This window comes from Schistocerca gregaria, unplaced genomic scaffold (genome assembly GCF_023897955.1).
Source record: "Schistocerca gregaria isolate iqSchGreg1 unplaced genomic scaffold, iqSchGreg1.2 ptg000638l, whole genome shotgun sequence".
NCBI lineage: Eukaryota > Metazoa > Arthropoda > Insecta > Orthoptera > Acrididae > Schistocerca > Schistocerca gregaria.
Window position 1 is genome coordinate 40001 of NW_026062024.1, and position 7500 is coordinate 47500.

The window sequence follows — 7500 nt, forward strand, 5'->3', positions numbered from 1 at the left end:
TCCCGCCGACGCTCGCACCGGCCGCTACGGGCCTGGCACCCTCTACGGGCCGTGGCCTCATTCAAGTTGGACTTGGGCTCGGCGCGAGGCGTCGGGGTAGTGGACCCTCCCAAACACCACATGCCACGACAGGCGGCAGCCTGCGGGGTTCGGTGCTGGACTCTTCCCTGTTCGCTCGCCGCTACTGGGGGAATCCTTGTTAGTTTCTTTTCCTGCGCTTAGTAATATGCTTAAATTCAGCGGGTAGTCTCGCCTGCTCTGAGGTCGTTGTACGAGGTGTCGCACGCCACACCGCCAGCCGGCTGTGCACGCTACCGAGAAAGTACCGGTATGCGAACCGCCAGGCGACGGGCGCGCATCGCACGTTTAAGGAGACGCGGCCGGCCACACAGGCGACCACGACACTCCCACGTCTCCGAAGCGGGACAAACGCCGCGCGCTTCAGTATACGTAGCCGACCCTCAGCCAGACGTGGCCCGGGAACGGAATCCATGGACCGCAATGTGCGTTCGAAACGTCGATGTTCATGTGTCCTGCAGTTCACATGTCGACGCGCAATTTGCTGCGTTCTTCATCGACCCACGAGCCGAGTGATCCACCGTCCTGGGTGATCTTTTCCTTTTCAGTCTCCCACTGTCTCTTTCAAGACAGTAGCATTTGCGGGACTGAGGCGTCTGACGGCCCCTGTTCCACTATTTTTTTTGTGTCCAACGGCCTCACAGCCGATGGGCGTCGTACGGCTCCACACCGGAGCGGACAGGCACTCGGGCGAACGTCATTCAAAACCGGCGCCAGGCGCCAGGTACCGCAGGCCAGCCGCTCCAGAGCTTCAGCGCTCGTACCACACAACAACAACACTTCCGCTAGTTTTGAGAGGCACGCGTGGTTCCGCACGCGGCGCACGGCCACTGCCGTACAGGTAGCGTGTTGCGCGACACGACACGCACATCGAAAGACATGCAGTCTAGTCGGTAATGATCCTTCCGCAGGTTCACCTACGGAAACCTTGTTACGACTTTTACTTCCTCTAAATGATCAAGTTTGGTCATCTTTCCGGTAGCATCGGCAACGACAGAGTCGATGCCGCGTACCAGTCCGAAGACCTCACTAAATCATTCAATCGGTAGTAGCGACGGGCGGTGTGTACAAAGGGCAGGGACGTAATCAACGCGAGCTTATGACTCGCGCTTACTGGGAATTCCTCGTTCATGGGGAACAATTGCAAGCCCCAATCCCTAGCACGAAGGAGGTTCAGCGGGTTACCCCGACCTTTCGGCCTAGGAAGACACGCTGATTCCTTCAGTGTAGCGCGCGTGCGGCCCAGAACATCTAAGGGCATCACAGACCTGTTATTGCTCAATCTCGTGCGGCTAGAAGCCGCCTGTCCCTCTAAGAAGAAAAGTAATCGCTGACAGCACGAAGGATGTCACGCGACTAGTTAGCAGGCTAGAGTCTCGTTCGTTATCGGAATTAACCAGACAAATCGCTCCACCAACTAAGAACGGCCATGCACCACCACCCACCGAATCAAGAAAGAGCTATCAATCTGTCAATCCTTCCGGTGTCCGGGCCTGGTGAGGTTTCCCGTGTTGAGTCAAATTAAGCCGCAGGCTCCACTCCTGGTGGTGCCCTTCCGTCAATTCCTTTAAGTTTCAGCTTTGCAACCATACTTCCCCCGGAACCCAAAAGCTTTGGTTTCCCGGAGGCTGCCCGCCGAGTCATCGGAGGAACTGCGGCGGATCGCTGGCTGGCATCGTTTATGGTTAGAACTAGGGCGGTATCTGATCGCCTTCGAACCTCTAACTTTCGTTCTTGATTAATGAAAACATACTTGGCAAATGCTTTCGCTTCTGTTCGTCTTGCGACGATCCAAGAATTTCACCTCTAACGTCGCAATACGAATGCCCCCGCCTGTCCCTATTAATCATTACCTCGGGTTCCGAAAACCAACAAAATAGAACCGAGGTCCTATTCCATTATTCCATGCACACAGTATTCAGGCGGGCTTGCCTGCTTTAAGCACTCTAATTTGTTCAAAGTAAACGTGCCGGCCCACCGAGACACTCAACAAAGAGCACCCTGGTAGGATTTAAACGGGGTCCGCCTCGGGACGCGAGAGCACCCCTTCGGCTCGCCCCACCGGCAGGACGTCCCACGATACATGCCAGTTAAACACCGACGGGCGGTGAACCAACAGCGTGGGACACAAATCCAACTACGAGCTTTTTAACCGCAACAACTTTAATATACGCTATTGGAGCTGGAATTACCGCGGCTGCTGGCACCAGACTTGCCCTCCAATAGATACTCGTTAAAGGATTTAAAGTGTACTCATTCCGATTACGGGGCCTCGGATGAGTCCCGTATCGTTATTTTTCGTCACTACCTCCCCGTGCCGGGAGTGGGTAATTTGCGCGCCTGCTGCCTTCCTTGGATGTGGTAGCCGTTTCTCAGGCTCCCTCTCCGGAATCGAACCCTGATTCCCCGTTACCCGTTACAACCATGGTAGGCGCAGAACCTACCATCGACAGTTGATAAGGCAGACATTTGAAAGATGCGTCGCCGGTACGAGGACCGTGCGATCAGCCCAAAGTTATTCAGAGTCACCAAGGCAAACGGACCAGACAAGCCAATCCGATTGGTTTTGATCTAATAAAAGCGTCCCTTCCATCTCTGGTCGGGACTCTGTTTGCATGTATTAGCTCTAGAATTACCACAGTTATCCAAGTAACGTGGGTACGATCTAAGGAACCATAACTGATTTAATGAGCCATTCGCGGTTTCACCTTAATGCGGCTTGTACTGAGACATGCATGGCTTAATCTTTGAGACAAGCATATGACTACTGGCAGGATCAACCAGGGAGCTGCGTCAACTAGAGCTGAGCAGCCGGCCGCCCGGGAGTGTGTCCCGGGGGCCCGCGCGAACACGCAAGCGTCCGCTCAATTATTCTGCAAACAGGAGGAGGCCGAGCTCCCCTGCACGATACACCTCGAAACCCTCTCAGGTCCCGGCGGCGCGCAGCGCCGTCCTAGGTACTTGGTCGGTTTCGAGAGAGGCGCAATCGCCCGGAGTTAGGCGAGTAGACGGTTTTAGTGCGAACACCCTTGCTCCCAACTGAGCTTGCCGCTGCCGACAGAGGCCCGGGAGCGTGCTGTCGTGGCATTGCCGGCGGGAGACAACACGCGCCACCTATGGTGACCGGCAGCTCCAACGCCAGCGCCACACAAGGGCAAAGCCCCACTTGGGTGCAGAAGCGAACTCTCCCAGCACAGCGCACGCGCCAACACGTCCGCACAACTGCGATACAAACCACCTGCGAGAACCGCTGGGGCGACCGAGCAGCAGACGGCGTCGCGGCGCCGAGTGCCAGGCGGCGGCGCATCCTCAACGCACACAGTCCTCAATCAGACCAGCACACTGCAGATGTCCACCGCGCTTCGCACCGGGCTCGGCTGAACCAACTTTGGCCGCCAGGCGCCGCGTGCAGGGTGCGCCGCAGCGTAGCTGCGCCGCCTGCCGGGCCCGTCGGCTGGCGCTCCTGCCACTCGGCGCCCCCCACCAGCCGCCTGTTGCGCGTGCGCCCACGCAGCGCGCGGCCAACACGCCGGGCGGCCCCCCTTCACCGGCCGGGAACAGTCCCACCAAGCCACCGCCGCGTATCGCTTCATACCCACATGGGCCTAGTCACGCGTGTGGATGTGGCGGGTACCGCTGAAACAACCGGTTAATAGCTGTACCGATCGTCGCCATCACAGATTCACCTCCAGCGTGAACAACCGCTCAACAACGGATTTCCAGTTCATTTGCGTATCTTGGGCAGTAAACGTAGATGTCCACCTACATTTGCGAATTCAACAATTCTTGCATGCCAGGATGTCATGTGTCACGACACGCTACATCAGACCACATACACACTGCGACATGTGCAGAAGAGAACACGTGGAAGGTGGCCCGCGCACGTATGCGATGTACCTTCCGCGATCCACTGTCAACCGGCATCTGCGGCATGTCCCAGATATGGAACGCGGTCCACCAGGGTAGCACTTTGTGTGAGGCAATACGACAAAGTCGGAATACACGCGTCACTACATCAGACGGCTCACGCTGACCTGACCTGACCTGACTCACCGCACCACCACCCCCAGCGACCCAGGGTGACATACAATGCGTTCGTACGTTCCTCCCACACGCCTCTACGGCGTACCACAGTGCAACCTAGCTGTTATTGGGAGACGAGACAAGTAGCATCAAGCACAACATATGGAAATTGAGATTCGACACCGTTGGGCACAGCCAGCGTACGGTCACACGTATCACACTACTTCACTCTGTACGTAACGACCGATGATCGGTACAGCGTGTGGGTTACGCGTACGACATCAGCGGACAATGGACACAGACCATACCACGACGTACACTGAGGGCGTCGACATCTGAATGCAACTGAACAGCTGCGAGGCTCATTTAACACTCAAACGCCAGACCGACCAGCTTGAGAGGACAGAGACACAAAGAGGGGGACAGAGGGGGACAGAGGGGGGGGAGGGGGGGGGGTCGGCGATATAGTCCTATTGCAGTACAATTGACAGTGGATAGCAGGAATATGTGGAAAGTAAGCAACACTCGCAAGACATCTACATGAGGATAACAACGACACCAGAGATTCCGAGCAGTGAACTATGTTAGGCAAAGGGACAACGTGGGTTAGGTTAAGGGACAACGTGGGTTAGGTTAAGGGACAACGTGGGTTAGGTTAAGGGACAACGTGGGTTAGGTTAAGGGACAACGTGGGTTAGGTTAAGGGACAACGTGGGTTAGGTTAAGGGACAACGTGGGTTAGGTTAAGGGACAACGTGGGTTAGGTTAAGGGACAACGTGGGTTAGGTTAAGGGACAACGTGGGTTAGGTTAAGGGACAACGTGGGTTAGGTTAAGGGACAACGTGGGTTAGGTTAAGGGACAACGTGGGTTAGGTTAAGGGACAACGTGGGTTAGGTTAAGGGACAACGTGGGTTAGGTTAAGGGACAACGTGGGTTAGGTTAAGGGACAACGTGGGTTAGGTTAAGGGACAACTTGAGTTAGGTTAAGGGACAACTTGAGTTAGGTTAAGGGACAACTTGAGTTAGGTTAAGGGACAAATTGAGTTAGGTTAAGGGACAAATTGAGTTAGGTTAAGGGACAAATTGAGTTAGGTTAAGGGACAAATTGAGTTAGGTTAAGGGACAACTTGAGTTAGGTTAAGGGACAACTTGAGTTAGGTTAAGGGACAAATTGAGTTAGGTTAAGGGACAACTTGAGTTAGGTTAAGGGACAACTTGAGTTAGGTTAAGGGACAACTTGAGTTAGGTTAAGGGACAACTTGAGTTAGGTTAAGGGACAACTTGAGTTAGGTTAAGGGACAACTTGAGTTAGGTTAAGGGACAAATTGAGTTAGGTTAAGGGACAAATTGAGTTAGGTTAAGGGACAAATTGAGTTAGGTTAAGGGACAAATTGAGTTAGGTTAAGGGACAACTTGAGTTAGGTTAAGGGACAACTTGAGTTAGGTTAAGGGACAACTTGAGTTAGGTTAAGGGACAACTTGAGTTAGGTTAAGGGACAACTTGAGTTAGGTTAAGGGACAAATTGAGTTAGGTTAAGGGACAAATTGAGTTAGGTTAAGGGACAAATTGAGTTAGGTTAAGGGACAAATTGAGTTAGGTTAAGGGACAAATTGAGTTAGGTTAAGGGACAACTTGAGTTAGGTTAAGGGACAAATTGAGTTAGGTTAAGGGACAACTTGAGTTAGGTTAAGGGACAACTTGAGTTAGGTTAAGGGACAACTTGAGTTAGGTTAAGGGACAACTTGAGTTAGGTTAAGGGACAACTTGAGTTAGGTTAAGGGACAACTTGAGTTAGGTTAAGGGACAACTTGAGTTAGGTTAAGGGACAAATTGAGTTAGGTTAAGGGACAAATTGAGTTAGGTTAAGGGACAAATTGAGTTAGGTTAAGGGACAAATTGAGTTAGGTTAAGGGACAACTTGAGTTAGGTTAAGGGACAACTTGAGTTAGGTTAAGGGACAACTTGAGTTAGGTTAAGGGACAACTTGAGTTAGGTTAAGGGACAACTTGAGTTAGGTTAAGGGACAAATTGAGTTAGGTTAAGGGACAAATTGAGTTAGGTTAAGGGACAAATTGAGTTAGGTTAAGGGACAACTTGAGTTAGGTTAAGGGACAAATTGAGTTAGGTTAAGGGACAAATTGAGTTAGGTTAAGCGATAATCTGGTACAGCCACAGTTAGGTTAAGCGATAATCTGGTACAGCCACAGTTAGGTTAAGCGATAATCTGGTACAGCCACAGTTAGGTTAAGCGATAATCTGGTACAGCCACAGTTAGGTTAAGCGATAATCTGGTACAGCCACAGTTAGGTTAAGCGATAATCTGGTACAGCCACAGTTAGGTTAAGCGATAAACTGGTACAGCCACAGTTAGGTTAAGCGATAAACTGGTACAGCCACAGTTAGGTTAAGCGATAAACTGGTACAGCCACAGTTAGGTTAAGCGATAAACTGGTACAGCCACAGTTAGGTTAAGCGATAAACTGGTACAGCCACAGTTAGGTTAAGCGATAAACTGGTACAGCCACAGTTAGGTTAAGCGATAAACTGGTACAGCCACAGTTAGGTTAAGCGATAAACTGGTACAGCCACAGTTAGGTTAAGCGATAAACTGGTACAGCCACAGTTAGGTTAAGCGATAAACTGGTACAGCCACAGTTAGGTTAAGCGATAAACTGGTACAGCCACAGTTAGGTTAAGCGATAAAGTTGGTTAAATTTGGTATTGTGTGGGAAGGGGGCAGAGAGAGAGGGGGGGGGGGGTGGATAGTGGTGGCAGTACACGGATGCCTGAGTCACCGTCAGATACGTCACGTCGGTTCGATGCTTGTAGCAAGAGGCTGGCGGATGTGTGTCTCTCACTTCTGCAATTTTTCATGTGGTATAACACGAGGGCGGGGGATGATATTTGGTGCCCCTCTGTGTAGGATGTGTGTTGGTGGTGTTGATTTATCTGAGCAATGGTAGTTGTCGGAGGAGTGGGGTATTGTGCTTTTATAGGTGGACCTACTGCTCTGGTTATCATAGTGTCGACGGTGCAATGTGGCAGAGAGGATGCACTCGACATTGTCGCATTCCAGATGTTTACGTATTGTGTGTCTCCGTTGCAGGCCGAGAGTGGTGCATGTTCGAGTGTCTGGCTGACGTGCGATTCACGTTGTGTGCCCAGTCTTACAGCACGTATAGGGACATTCGCATAAATCATCTATATTTGGCCTTGCATCATTTACTAAGCAGTGCCGTGAGACGACCGAACTATTAGGAAAGTACTGATGTACCGCATAATGTTTACCTTCCACCACACGGCGAGTATCGACTGTGCCCAGCGTTGCCACCGCAGGCAGCGGTCACCGTCACCATTGTGCGGCGGAACGGAACATCTATATCCTCAGAGGAGCAC

At 52.0% G+C, this 7500-nt stretch overlaps 3 non-coding genes across 3 annotated transcripts in view; all 3 read right to left on the reverse strand.

The window, feature by feature from the left end:
- The window catches only part of LOC126317620 (large subunit ribosomal RNA), a 4222-nt gene extending 3955 nt beyond the window's left edge, over positions 1–267 (reverse strand). The window contains exon 1 of the ribosomal RNA XR_007556769.1: positions 1–267. This exon is cut by the window's left edge and continues 3955 nt beyond it. This is a non-coding gene — a ribosomal RNA (large subunit ribosomal RNA).
- A 188-nt stretch (positions 268–455) lies between these two features.
- On the reverse strand, positions 456–610 carry LOC126317624 (5.8S ribosomal RNA). Its single transcript, XR_007556771.1, has one exon. It is a non-coding gene; the product is annotated as a 5.8S ribosomal RNA (ribosomal RNA).
- Positions 611–972: 362 nt separating this feature from the next.
- LOC126317611 (small subunit ribosomal RNA) lies at positions 973–2865 on the reverse strand. The gene has a single exon (XR_007556762.1). It is a non-coding gene; the product is annotated as a small subunit ribosomal RNA (ribosomal RNA).
- Positions 2866–7500: the final 4635 nt, after the last annotated feature.